This window comes from Euprymna scolopes, chromosome 24 (assembly GCF_053919585.1).
Source record: "Euprymna scolopes isolate OS-2025 chromosome 24, ASM5391958v1, whole genome shotgun sequence".
Lineage (NCBI taxonomy): Eukaryota > Metazoa > Mollusca > Cephalopoda > Sepiida > Sepiolidae > Euprymna > Euprymna scolopes.
The window spans coordinates 50,200,584-50,215,643 of NC_136505.1; the positions used below are offsets into that span (position 1 = coordinate 50,200,584).

The window sequence follows — 15,060 nt, forward strand, 5'->3', positions numbered from 1 at the left end:
GAGAGAGAGAGAGAGAGAGAGACATATATATATAGATAGATAGAGAGAGAGAAAGAGAAAGAGAGAGAAAGAAAGGAGAAAGAGTGAGGAGATAGATAGGTAGATATATAGAGAGATAAATAGAGAGGGAGAGAAAGAGAGAAAGGGAAATAAACTGAGGATGTAGGAGAGAGTGTGGGAGAAAGAAGGAAAAACTTCGGTTTCGTGTTTCCATTTTGTTTTGTTTGTTTGTTTTTAACAAATTACAGATTTTTTTAAAGCATTTTTTTTTAACAACAGCGGTAAAAACAAACAAAAAGAAAACAAATAACATATCAAACAAAAGAAAAAAAAAACAAACAAATCCTAAAAGAAAAAAAAAAGAAAGAAAGAAAAACAATTGACAATTCCAGAAGTCGTTTTGATTATTTAAAAATCACCACCCCGACATCAGCGATTTGATATCAAAGCCGATGATCTAATGATTTTGACAAAACGGATAAATCATTTTCTGTTTGCTGATTGGTTGGACTTATTTTAGCTCACGACGCATGCGCTGGCAATTACATAGTTTGTGAAACGCAAGGAGAAAAAGAAAAAAAAAGAGAATCACAGCGGAGTAATGGTCTTGCAATAACCAACCAACACTGACACCTTTAATAAAAAAGAAAAGAATAAAAAAAAAACAGCCAGAAAAACAGCTAAACCGAAAAGAAGTTTTTCCAAGTAAGTTTCATTTTATCTAATTAATTAAATACTTTTATTTATTTACTAATATAATACACACGACATTGTTCAGGTGTAAAATTCTATTAAACCTTGTGGTGTCGTATATTTATCATTATTATTATTATTATTATTATTATTATTATTATTATTATTATTATTATTATTATTATTATTATTATTAGTGGCTCGCAAGGAGTTTCCACGCAGGTCAAAAAGAACCTCTCCTTGAAAATAGGCTGTGGTGTCCTCTGGAATCTGAGTACAACAAGTTTCCTCAGTTTTCCAGTGCTCTCTATCTCTTCTGATAATATTTGCAAATGAATTTGCATTATAGCAACAGTCGTTTACCATCGATGCCTCGCTAGCAGCGGCCATTGATCTTCATTGAAATCTGAGTAGAAGTAAGCCTCCCCAAGGTTCCATTTCTCTTCACACTTGTCCAACGGAGGTCAGCTCAGTGCTCTCTCCTTGGTGTTTTCATCCTCCTTGACCTTCTCGGTTATTTGGCATCATTCTTTTGTGGGGAGCGGTGATTGGGTAATGGAAGAGGATTGGGAGAGGGGACGGGAAGGGGATGGTGGAGAGGATAGAGAACTTATAGATATGTATCTTCAATTATTATTATTATTATTATTATTATTATTATTATTATTATTATTATTATTAATAATAATTTTTACTCACTAGGAGTTACGCCTTAAGTTATTATCAAAGATTACTCACTGACTAAAATTTGCGGTGTTTGCTGGAGTCTGGATGGCAACAAGTCTACTCAGATCTCCAGTACTTTCACCACTTTCAATAACTCTTGCAAATTAATTTGCATTATCGCAACAACCGCTTGCAATTGCTTTCTAGTTTGCAATTCAAGCAGCAATAAGCCATCCCAATTCCCAGTCCTATTTCCACATATCCAATGAAGGACTGATTAGTGCTTTCTCTCCTTAGTATTCCCATCCTCTTTGCTCCTTCTTGACTATTTGGTATGGTGCCAATCCATGTTAACTCTACAATTATTTTTTGGGGGAGGGGGATAGGGGTGGTTAGTTAACTCACAATTTTGCGGTTTCAGTTTTTTTTTATTTTCATGTTGTATCTCTCTATCTTTTTCTTTCACTTCTGAGTTAGTTTTTATGTTGCCGGTAAGTGTTTCTAGTCCATGTGGATTAGTTTCTGCGTTCGATCAAAAAAAAAAGTATTCGACTGTTCTTCAGCATTACAGTCTGTTGTATAATCTCAGTCTTCCCTTTGATTCCGATTTATTATTCCGAGTATTATTATTATTATTATTATTATTATTATTATTATTATTATTGTTATTGTTAATGACTTACTATGAGTTCTCACGCAGGTCACTGCTAATAACCGGTGTTGTTCCTTAAAGTCTGAGAGATAACAAGTCTCGGAGATTTCTAGCACTCTACACCTCCTTCGATAACCATTGCTTAGGACATTGCATAAACAGCCGTTTACTATACAATTCTCGTCAGCAGATATCTTTGGTCTCCAGTTGGATTTGAGTATGAATAAGCCTTCCCTAAATCTTAGTATTCTTCCTTACTTTCCGGTGGTTGTCTAGTCAGTAATCTCTTGTCTCGGGTTTTCCATCCTCCTTAATCTTTCACGATTTATTTTCCGTGTTATTAGCCGAGACAGATTATTGGTCACAGTTTATTATTATTATTATTATTATTATTATTATTATTATTATTATTATTATTATTATTATTAAGGAGATTAGTTTTTTTCCGGTATAGAATAAAACACTATATACTCTCGTCCTTCTCCTCCTCTGATGGGAAGCATTTAGCATCGAAATGCCATGTCTTAAAGGGGGGTTTCCTCATTGTTCTGATGATATAATAAAGTTATATAACTTTTCTTCCTCATCTTTCATTTAATACACACACACATATATTCTAACTGTAATATCACACAAGATTAGTGAATCTCACGAAAGGAGGTTCGTTTCTAGAGCAGATGCTCTTGACATAACAAAAGTTTTTGATACGATATGGTTCAATCGTTTACTTTTCAATATCTTCAACTACTGGAGTAGCTGAAAATGTCCTTTCAATTATTAAACCCTTTTCTTTCTAATAGGTTTATAACAGTAGTCGTCGATGGGCAGACACCAGAAGCTCATAGCATCAACGAGTTTTATCCTGCGCCCAACTCCCTTCCGGATCTTCATTTATGATATCCCGAATCACAATTTTAGATCATTCGTAGACATTTATGCAGACGATACTATCATCTATGGCAAAATTTCAAATACCGGCAACGACCAAGATCTATCTGAATCTCTCTATTTTGATCTTGAGCACATGGTGCAATGGAGAAAATATGGCTGGTTAATTTTAATGTATCTAAAACCAAGTTTCTCTTTTACTATTATTAACGCTATGTCTCCCATCTGGCTCTAATTGAAATGAACGGCTTCTGTTTTGGGGAAGCATCATATTTAGAGAAACTTCTGGGACTGAACTTCACTCCCGATTCAAATCCGTTGCCAATATCGCTGGAAAAATGGTTGGATCATTCTGCCGCTCCAGTATATATCTCATTATCGATGCAATTCTCTACATATATAAGAGCCAAGTACGTCGTAGGATGAAGTACTCTTGCTATATCTGGGCAGGAGCCACTCGGGGTACCCTATCATGCTTTGAGAGAGTTCAAAACCGGCTTTCAAACCGTATAAGTGATGCCTTTTCACTTCCTTGCAGACTGTTCCCCTCAGAAGAGACGTTGCGTGCCTTTCCATGCTCTATTATTATTTTCATGGCAGTGCTCCGATCTATAGTTCCTCGTTACTAAACTTTCACAAAAAAGCAAAAACAAAAACAAAAAAGCACTCGATTAGCTAAAGCAACTAGCAACAGTTTCCCACACTCTATGTGTGTACCTAAATCTAAACGAATATTCCATAAACAAAACTTCTTTCCTATACTGCTTGCCTCTTTAACTCTTATCCTCGAGTGGCCTTTGATAAGTAGTGACTCCTTTGTAATATATATATATATATATATATATATATATATATATATATATATATATATATATATATATATATATATATATATATAAGTGAAATTGTGTGTGTGTCTGTGTGTAATTTCCCTACCAAACTACTCTGTCAATTTTCAGTCTACTGACTCGAGATTTGACATCAGGATTATCAAGATTTGAGAAAATCTTTTTAATTGGGTGTTGGCCAGAAATTTGGCTGCCAAGGAGGCAAAGTTTTCTTATATCTCTTTTATGTTCATTGAGCCTTTTCTCTAATCTACGTTGGTTTTCACTAAGGTATGTATGATAGCAACTTTGACAAGGAACAGTGTATTTGCCTGCATTGGAAACTGGTTTGTTTTGGAGATGTTTTGTTGTTTTATAGTTTGTGATGTGGAATTTCTAGTTTGTTTAGTGCGCTGAAAATTATCGTATTATTGGTGTGTGTAGGTAAAAGAAAATGTCTCTTCATGAGAGAAATGCCTGGTGTATATGATTTTTGATAATTTATCCTAGTTTGTTTTCTTTTACATTTAATATAAAATATGTGGGACATTGCAAGGTTTTCAAAATATTTGTGAGGTATTTAAATTCTTCGTCCAGATATCCTGAACTGCAAATTCTAAATGCACGTAGTAAGAAACCAATTATCAAGCCTGTTTGTATTTTGTTATTATGGTGGGAGTAGAAATATATGTAATCATTTTTGTGTATAGCTTTGCGATGAACTTGGAAGAATAGTTTATTATTGGATTTTATAATAAGTATGTTTAGAAAAGTTAATGAGTGATTGTTTTTTATTTCATAGTTGAACTTTATAGAGTGTTCCACTGAGTCTAATTTGTTTTTAATATTAAAGATCCGCAGCCTCAAAAACAGATTTGAAACGGCTCCCCAAATCCAACAACAGTGTCATCTTTTTAAAAAGTGCTTTCTTTGCGATAGTTAAGAACAGCTTGAAGGAATATATATATATATATATATATATATATATATATATATATATATATATATAATATAAAGCTGAATGTCTGTTTGTGTGTGTCTGGTCACGAATAGGCTCCTATATGGTTGACTATTTAAAAAAAAACTGATTACATATAATGATAGAAGATATATCGAGACACAGGAATGGGTATGTTTGATCTGGCAGAACGGTGGTTCATTAAAATTGTGGGGTCTGCGTGCGGGCCTGGTCCACAAAGTATGGAAATAAAAAATTAAAAAAAATTATAAAAACGTTTACAAGTGTTTTTGATATAGATGTACATAAGAATACTTTGATAAGTATGTTTTAACTTAAATAGGGATGGTATTATAAAATTATGGGGTCTGCGGTCGTGCCTGACCTCCATAGAATGGAAATAGGCACAAAATTTAATAAAGACTTTTCATATCTACCTGAGTAAGTATACTTTGATAATTATGTTTCAGTTTGAAGAAATATGGCATAATAAAATTATGGGGTGTTCGTTCGCGCCTGACCTCCATAGAATGTAAATATATGTCACACAATTTAACAAGGTTTTTTTTTAATATAGATCCACAGAATATTGTGATAAGTATTTCAATGCGAACAGGTATGGTATAATAAATTATGGTGTTTATCTATTTTATTTTTACTTTCATCATATTTTGCTTTGGTTTTGATGCCTCCAAATTCGAAGCTATCTCTTTAGAACCCTTCCTTTTCATAACATATCATACTTTCATAAATCAGAATTCATTTTTTGTAGGCTGATTTTGAACCCAGTCAACGACGGGTACTTTTGCTAGTATATATATATATATATATATATATATTTTTTTTTTTTCTTTATGGATTTTTACTTCAACATCTGATGATGATTCGTGGACGAATGGAAAGCGCTCATGACAGCAACACCTATGGAACTTTTATTAATATTTTGATTTTGATACAAAAAGGATTATACGGAAAATTGAAAAATTAAAAAAAAGAACCATAAAGCAGATTGTCTCTGTTGCATTTAATAATATTTGCTTATATATATATATATATATATATATATATATATATATATATATATATATATATATATGTGTGTGTATGTGTGTGCGTCGTTGTGTGTGGGGGATTGTGCGTTTGCATGTGTGTGTTCATGTATGTACGTATAATAGTAATTATATTCAAATGATAATTAACACAACACATCTAACGTAATTTAAGTTTAATACTCCAAAATTATACTGAAACTAGCAGGCTAGCCAGCACTGCCCGATTTTAAAATACGCTGAAATATGATATTTTAATTCATACAAATTTTGTATTGATTATTATAGAGCAAATACACTATTGATTATTATATTGTACCCAGTAGTGATTTCGAAAGATTAAATATATATATATATATATATATATATATAAATTGGTTACCATCAGCTAAAATCGAAACCAAAATATTTAGCTCTCCAGGATTATTTGATACCATATGAGCTCATATGAATGAATGATGATCAACGAACGTTCTACATTTCCAATACTATAATCGAAATCGGTGAAATCGCAGATTTTTCAATTAAATTAAATGATTGCGTGCTTTAGGTGGGGACCGAAATAAAGCTTCACGTCTCTGCCCGCAGTGACTTTGTCCACGATATATTGTAGTCTACATTACACTATAGAGAACCTGCTGTTCATGTTATCAATTATTTTTATATAATGTCTTAAATTTAAGTTAAATATTCCTATTTATGTACAGTATCATGGTTCAATAGTACTTTAAACAGAAACATTCATTTCGAACACACTCCTGTAAGTACAGTTGATTTTATACGCCGGAACCTTTCCTTGTGTTGAGATAAAACTTCATAAATGCACTTGTGATGTTAAGCTGTATAAAGGTGTTAACTTTTGTCAAAATAGGACTGTTACGTCTTGAATGTAATCCTTTCGGTTATTGATACTCATTAGAGGCATTTCAGTAAACACGCACCCCAAAACACCCCCAAATACATATTGTACAGGCATATCGACGTTTATCAAATCAACTGACTTAAACACATGCGTAGAAGTAATTGGTTTAGTCGGCTAACGTTTATTTTTGTTTAAATTTTTGATTCCTTAGCAAGTATTTTCCCGTGCTAAAAACCAAACCGAATTTGCTTCACATCCGAATGAATCACTCATATATCAAGTTTAAAGTGTATAGACCAAACATTGATAGAGACCGTTCCGCACACACAGACAAGGTCACTTTATATATATATATATATATATATATATATATATATATATATATATATATATATATATATAATACTTGTTTATTGTTATATAAACATGCTCACATCCCGCTGCTACAAATAGCCACGTGTTTCAATCAAACAACAGATATCATCAGACAGCGACTTGACTATTCAAAAGTTCAATGAATAAATCTATTATTCATTGAACTTTTGAATAGTCAAGTCGCTGCCTGATGATATCTGTTGTTTGATTGAAACAAGTGGCTATTTGTAGCAGCGGGATGTGAGCATGTTTATATAACAATAAACAAGTATTATCAGCTCTTTTTATTGAGCACTATCTAACAACCTCGTTGAATTCATTAGTCCATTACTTTTGAATATAAAAAAACGAGTATATATATATATATGTATATATATATATATATATATATATACCTACACACAGAGAAGGAGGAGATAGAAGAGAGGGAGAGAGAGGAGGGAAGAGAGAGAGATAAATTGTCAACACAGATAAATCATCTAATTGTTAAAGGTGTTGCTTAACAGTCAGTTCTAAGTTACAGCTTTCTAGAAGTCACAATAGTCGATGATAACAAAGAATACCATAAGCTTCAACCACTATCCCATCGACGAAATATCGCATCCCTCTGCCTGTTTTACAAGTATTTTAATGGTGAAACTCTGACGAACTACAAGCCCTTGTACCCCATCGACGTAATTTCCCCTGACAAACCCGACAAGCAGCCAAGTCCCATCCCTACACAGTAGAGGTCCCTAGATATAAGAAGGCGTTCTACTCTAATAGTTTAGACTCTGGAACTCCCTTCCGGGTTCATGTTTCCCTAACTTTACTGACATGCAGAAATTCGAGTGTATTATGAATAGACATCTTGGTGCTGGACTCCCTAGATAGTATCCCTGCAATTAATGTCACCTGTAGTAGCCCCTACATCAAAGTGGCACTGTGCCTTGTCTGGGTTGGAAATTGAATTTAAAAGAAAGATATTTCTCATCAGTCAAATGCACCTTACTGCCCGGGTTAAACAAAGGATTTCGTTCTTAATGCAGTTTAAGTTACAGAATTAGAAAATAACGGTTTCCATTTCGACTAGGAGTTTTTAAAGTGTGAAAGGATGCACTTGAAAATAGCCAGCGATTACATCGGCCATTGTGTTGTTAATTTAACAACTGTAAAGAATGTAATCGTCCGAACGAATGCAGGGTGACTAGACGTTGCCCGGGATTGAATGAGAATCAACAAGTATTCCATTATACCATATTTTTATTATCATTAAAATCAGTGAAATTGATTGCCTGATCTTGTTGAAGAACCCACAACGGCGTAACGCCAGGAAGATTCATATGCCTTCCCATAGTGACTTATTCCAGAATGCATTGTAATTTGCATTGCACTGTAGAGAACATTCTCTTGATTTTATAATATTATTTTTATATAATGGCTTGAATTAAAATTAAAAATTGAAAAAATCAAATATCATGGTTCAGTTGTGCTCCAAACAGAAACATTCATTTCGAACGCGCCCGTATCATATAAAAGAACCTACTGTTGGTTTCATATGCCTGGCCTTTCTGTTTTTGTGGTGATCATGACGTGGATTTAAGTTTAAATTGAAAAAGTTAAGCATCATGGTTTAATTGTACTTTAAACAGAAACATTCATTTCGAACGCTCCCCTGTCTTATATAAAAAAAAAATCCTGATTTTATCAAATTATTTTACATAATGGCTTGAATTACATTTTAAAATACAAATTCAAGTACCATGGTTCATTTATACTCTAAACAGAAGCATTAATTTCGAGCACGCTCTTGTTTTATCAAAGAACCTACTGTTGATTTTATTCACTGGGCCTTGCTGCTTGTGCGGTGATAAGATGCTATGTTAGGCTGTATAAAAGTGTTTACTTGGGTGAAAAATAGACTTCCTTCTTCAATCGGATTGTTCCGATTATCAATTTTCGATAGTTATCGGAGGAATTCCGATACAAAACCTACTTAAGGACACTAGGTTCTCTACATTACAATGCAGACTACAATGAATTGTGGACCAAATCTATTAACTTTCTCCCGGTGCACTACAGTGAGTTCACGACTAGAGTAGGCAAACGATCGATTTGATTGAGGAATGGGCGATTTCACCGATTTGGATGAAATTAAACGCATTATTTCCTTGTGCTGGGAAAATCGCTTAAATACGCTGGAATAAATCGCTTAAATACGCGTCGGGTGAAAATATATTTACAAAGTGCTCGACCCAAAGAGAGGAGCTTATTAGTCATCCACATACAGCACTGTTTCGTTGTATCACAACTCATCAGTGCGGCTAGACATACACCTTTTCCCAGCCGTGGATCGAACCTACAACCATCGTGTTGACAGTGGGCAGCTCTAATATATATCTATATCTATATCTATCTATCTATCTATCTATCTATCTATCTATCTATTATTACATATGTGTGCTGACGATAGCTCATATGTTCTAGGGATTTACCAGCACCCACATGTAATAAAATTAAAACAAAAGAAAAAGATTTAATGAAAAAGAAATAGCGTTTCTTTTATATGAGTTTTTTAAGAATTTCTTTTATATGAGTTTTTTAAGAATTTCCTGGAACATTCTAGAGACTCCAAAAAGAACAAAAAGGCGTTCTACGCCTTTTTATATTTATAGACGCCGATTATTATTTATTTTTATGAATAAGGACATTCTAGAAACGTCTTTATGTTTTAATTAATATATCAATAAACATATTTATATTATAAGAAATATTTATATATTTCTTAATCCAATCATAGGAGAAAATATGTTCTCCTATGACACTATATATATATATATATATATATATATATATATATATATATATATATATATATATATATAAAGCGAAAGAGAGAGAATTGTCAACACAGATATATCATCTAATTGTTAAATGTCTTGCTTTCTTGCAGTTCTTAGTTACAGAGGGTGAAGGAATTAATGTTTTTGGCCAATTTTTCGATATTTGTCGTCCAATATTTGTCGTCATTTGCTGATCCTTTCAATCCCGAGTCTGCCTGCTCGTATTATCATAAACTTGTTATGCATTGAAATACATGTATTATTATAAATTTGTTATGCATTCAAACACCTGTACTTTTACAGCGCTTCTTATTATTATTATCGCGTTATGTTACCATCCACTATCATTAATAAGTGTATGTGTACATACGTACATTATAGATTTGTCCTAGCAACGTAATGACAGTAATCAGTTATGGATTTAGACATTCATATCTACCCATATCTCATTTTAACCTTGCTGGATAACTAGATACACATTTACATGAAAGATACATACCTATATATTAATTTTGTTTTGGAATGTGCTAGATGTAATTTGATCATTTCCTTTATCTATATATTAACTGGATAGGGTAAGTGTTATTTATTTTGTGTGTCACGCTTACATCCGAGTGACTGTCGTTTAATTGTTATGGACTTCCATTTCTTGTAATAAATAATTTTACCAAGAATTCTTCATAAGTTTTGGTTTCGGTTTCAATTATAGCTGATGGCATTCAAGTTATTTATTTTTTTTTATAAATAATTTTACCAATAATTCTTTATAAGGTTTGTTTTCGGTTTCGATTATAGCTGATGGCACTCTTATCATCTATTTTTTTAATAAATAATTTTATTAAGAATTCTTCATAAGTTTTGGTTTCAGTTTCGATTGTGGCTGAAGGAACTTAAGCTATATACATATATTTATATATTTTTTTCATGTTTTGGTTTCGGTTTCGATTCAAGCTGATGCAACCAAGTCACACACACACACACACACACACACGCACACACACACACACACACACACACACACACACACACACACACACACACACACACACACACACACACACACACATATATACTGTTCCTTTTTTGAAATCGCAACTTTATAATATATGAAAATCAAGAGGACATTGCATCTATAATAATATATACGAAATCTGCAAGAATTAAAATATCATATTTAAGCATACTTTACGACCGGGCTAAGCCGGGCGTCCCTACTAGCTTAGATAAATACTTTTGCAATTTTAACAAAAGAGCTACAATAATATCAGAGCGTCTCCCTTTAGGCTGAACATCTACAGAATGCTATCCTCAATATATAACATATGAATCCCCTGTGGAATTTCCACAGGTCTCGCTAGTTTCTATTATTCAGACAATGTTCACATATATATTGGCATTGTCACAACGTTTCCGCCGACGTAACCTCCATTTTTTTTCATGTCTAATTTCGATATTTCATCAGACTAGATGGAATCTTATTCCGGAATCTAGTAAGACAAAGACACAAAAAAAAAATCTATAATGGAGTTAACTGATCAATACTTGAGAGGAAAATTAATATTATTAACTTATTTACTAACTCAACGTTTGAGAGATAAAAGAAAACTGTAATAGAATATTGGAATATTTATGCATCTTATGCATAGATCAAGTGTTAACCCCAGGAAGATGCCCCTTGATTCCTGAGAACTTTGAGTGAAATGAAACGAAACATACGAGTCACTATATATAATTCTTACTTATATAACTTCACAAATAAATTAAGCATAAAATAGATTATCTAATCCATTTCTAAGTAGATAATTTCAGAAATTAGTTATGTGTAATATATTTATTATCCGCCTTTCGACAGATGTTATTTCATTCCGCTGCTAGACATCATCCTCGCCAAAGTAAACATGCCTATATTATTGATCTCCCTAATTATATAGACAGTGGCAATTATTATACTCTAACATATCGATTGCAGTATTTCTATTTACATGTCAAACGAAACGAATGCGTACAGTATAGTTATCTATTAATTATATAGCTTTAGTAATCTATCAAACATTTAGCTTTTCGCAACCTTTGACTTAGTGCCTATCTAATGCCGTTCAACATGATTGATTCTTCTTGACAGAAGTTAACCACTTTATTTAACTGCTATGTGGCTGTGTGTGTGTGTGTGTGTGTGCATAGTTTACTCTTTAACCTTGCTTCAGTCTTACATGAAAGTTTAAATATGTGACACAAAAGCTTGCATTAGAAACTGGAATCTTAGGAAGCTATCAATCATACCAATTATTATAGGTACCACAGGGCTTATGAAGAAGAACCCGAAGTCTTACCTAATTTATATTTCTGGTGAACCAAGTGCAAAAGACATTCAATTGCACTTAAGGGAACAAGGAGGATACCAAAAAGACTTCTCGGTTAATTTCAATAAAAAGCAGGGCAATGTTGGCAGATGGTTTGGCTGCTGGCTGCCGCGTCCTCAACGTTTCAATCTTCAAAGGAAGAAAATAATAAATAAATAAATAAATAAAAGTGCTTGCATGGTTATTAATTTATTATTAATAAAATTCTTATATATTTTGTCCTATCCGGGAATGAGGCATTCTGCCTGATGACAAAATTCACTTGCTATCTCATACATTGCAACTGAGAGATCGTTTAAAGATTCTAACTATCCTTTTATCTCCAATTATTTGTATCTCTCTTGCACTTGGTTCACAGAGTATATTTGCCTGGTAATCTTTGATTTTTTTATGACTCTAGTTGCTCCTATAATTACTGGAATGATATAGATCTTTCCAGAGCTCAGTTTCTTTTCCTGTTGTACATAAAACCTCTGTGTTCCGTTACCTTTTCTCACTTAGTTCTGTTTAACTCAGCATCACTGGGGGACACGAACTTCTACTAAGATTGCTTCTTTATCCGTCTTGCTCCATATCACTATGTCAGGTTTAATAGCTCCGTTTTCTAGGTACGTAACTGAAGGAATTGCATAGCCAGAGTAGATGGTGTTTCCATTAGTAATTCTAAAATGTCTTGTAAGGTCACATTGAGTTTTACAGATTAAACCCCAAAATAAGACAATTTAGCACTGAAGGTTACATTGTTATGGCCAAAAAATTACAATTTAGCACTGAAAGTTGTGTTGTTATGGTAAAAAAAGACAATTTAGCACTGAAGATGGTGTTATGGCCCCCAAAATATGGCAATTTAGCACTGAAGTTTCTATTGTTATGGTCAAAAAGTGACAATTAAGCAGAAGATTGTGCATAATGGCCATAACATCACAAACTCTAGTGCTAAGTTGTTATATTTTGATTGTGTTATGGCCAAAACAAATGAGAATTTAGCATTAAAGATTGTTGTTATAGCCAAAAAATGACAATTTAACACTAAAGGTTGTGTTGTTATGGCCAAAAAATGACAGTTAGCATGGAAAGTTGTTTTATGAGCGAAAAAAAAATGACAATTTTACACTGAAGGGTGTTTTATGGCCAAAAACTATAACAATTTAGCATTACAAGTTTTTGTTATGGCCCAAAAATGACAATTTAGCACTGAAGGTTGTGTTGTTATGGCGGCCTAATAAAATTGTCAAACGCGTGTTTGGTGTATGATTTAACACCCTTTAAGAACCCAGCTTAGTTATGTGACATATATTTAAAAAAAATCTGGCGCCACCAGATCAGTCTATCTGAAAATATGTGCTTCCTGACATCAAATGTACCTAAAATTGATTGTATTGTTTTATCTTATGCCTTTCCATTAGCAAAATTCAAGCATGTTCTGCCATGCAAAAAAACAAACAAACAAACAAACAAACAAACAAACAAAACACTTTCTTTACAAAACTACCAAACTAAGATCATAAATAAATAAATATTTGAAGACATAAAGAACTTTTGCATAATAAGTGCTAAAAACCATTTAAATATATTTTATTTTAAAACGGTAATTATCAACGGACACTTGTTTCCTCCTTTCCAGCCATTCATCGTGACCGTACCCAGCGATATTCGAAACCAGTTCCCCCACAATCAATGCTGCCAAGACTAAGCTTGTTTCCTTCAATAATTACAAGAAACCTTCTCTACCACCAACCAATAACAATGGCCAAGAACACATTACCCGAAAGTACTTCCTTTAAACTCCTAAGACCTAACGGCCTAAGGTTTACAGGGAACATGAACTGGAATAGATACATTGAGAGGCTTGCAAAGACTGCTGCTAGAAGGTGGCCTCTCTACCGTGCTATAAAACTACTTACGCCTGAAAGTATCCTGTACCTCTATAAGGCCACCATTCGCCCATATATGGAGTACTGTTCTCACATTTGGGCTGGAGCATCTTCTACTAGCCTCTCACTTCTTGAGAGGGTTGAAAAGAGAGTCGTCAAACTGATAGGTCCTGAACTCTCAACTCGGCATCAGCCTCTGTACCATAGACGAATGTTGCATCCCTATACCTGCTCTTCAAGTACTTTAGTGGTGAATGATCTGCCAAACTACAAGCACTTGTACCTCTTCGGCGTAAACACCCCGACAAACCCGACAAGCAGCTAAATCCCACTCCTTCACAGTAGAGATCCCTAGATGTAAGGCTTCTACTCCAATAATTTCTTCCCCAGAACTGCTAGACTTTGGAACTCGCTTCCGGGATTCTGCTTTCCCAACTGTACTGACATGCAGAAGTTCAAGTGTAATGTGAACAAACATCTTGCCACTCATCTCTTTTCATAATACCCCTGCAACTTATGCCCCCGATAGTAGCCCCCTACTTCAAAGTGGCACTGTGCCTTGCAAAAAAGTGCCACTGTGCCGTGAAAAAAAAAAAAGAAAAGAAAAAAGACTGAATTGCTACCACCGACACAATTCCTGCCGGTGGCGAAATATACCGATTTTTCCTATTTTATAGATGTCATTTTAAAACACAAATTAAAATATATATGTCGATTCCGATCTCTAGGCATTACATTTGTGAAGAGAAAATTATTCCCAACGATATATATACAGAAACTACTACAGATTTAAAACACAAAGAAACACCACATAGAATCATGAAAACTGAAACTGTATAATTGTAAGTTAACCCCCTGTACCCCTACTGCCGCCCCCTTTTTTAAGTGTGTATGGCAATCCACCAAATAAGTAAGGAGGACGGAAAGACCGAGGAGAGAAAGCACTAGCCAGACCCCCCCCATTGAATGAGTGCAAACAGGACTGGGACTTTGAGGAGACTTATTGCCACTCAAATTCTAATGAAGACCAATGG

General features: G+C 33.7%; 1 protein-coding gene across 1 annotated transcript in view; it reads left to right on the plus strand.

Moving 5' to 3' along the window:
• Positions 1–271: 271 nt before the first annotated feature.
• Positions 272–15,060, plus strand: part of LOC145246702 (uncharacterized) — a 329,042-nt gene continuing 314,253 nt past the window's right edge. The window contains exon 1 of the mRNA XM_080108431.1: positions 272–705. The gene's annotated coding sequence lies outside the window, so the exon portion shown is untranslated. The remainder of the gene's footprint in view (positions 706–15,060) is intronic.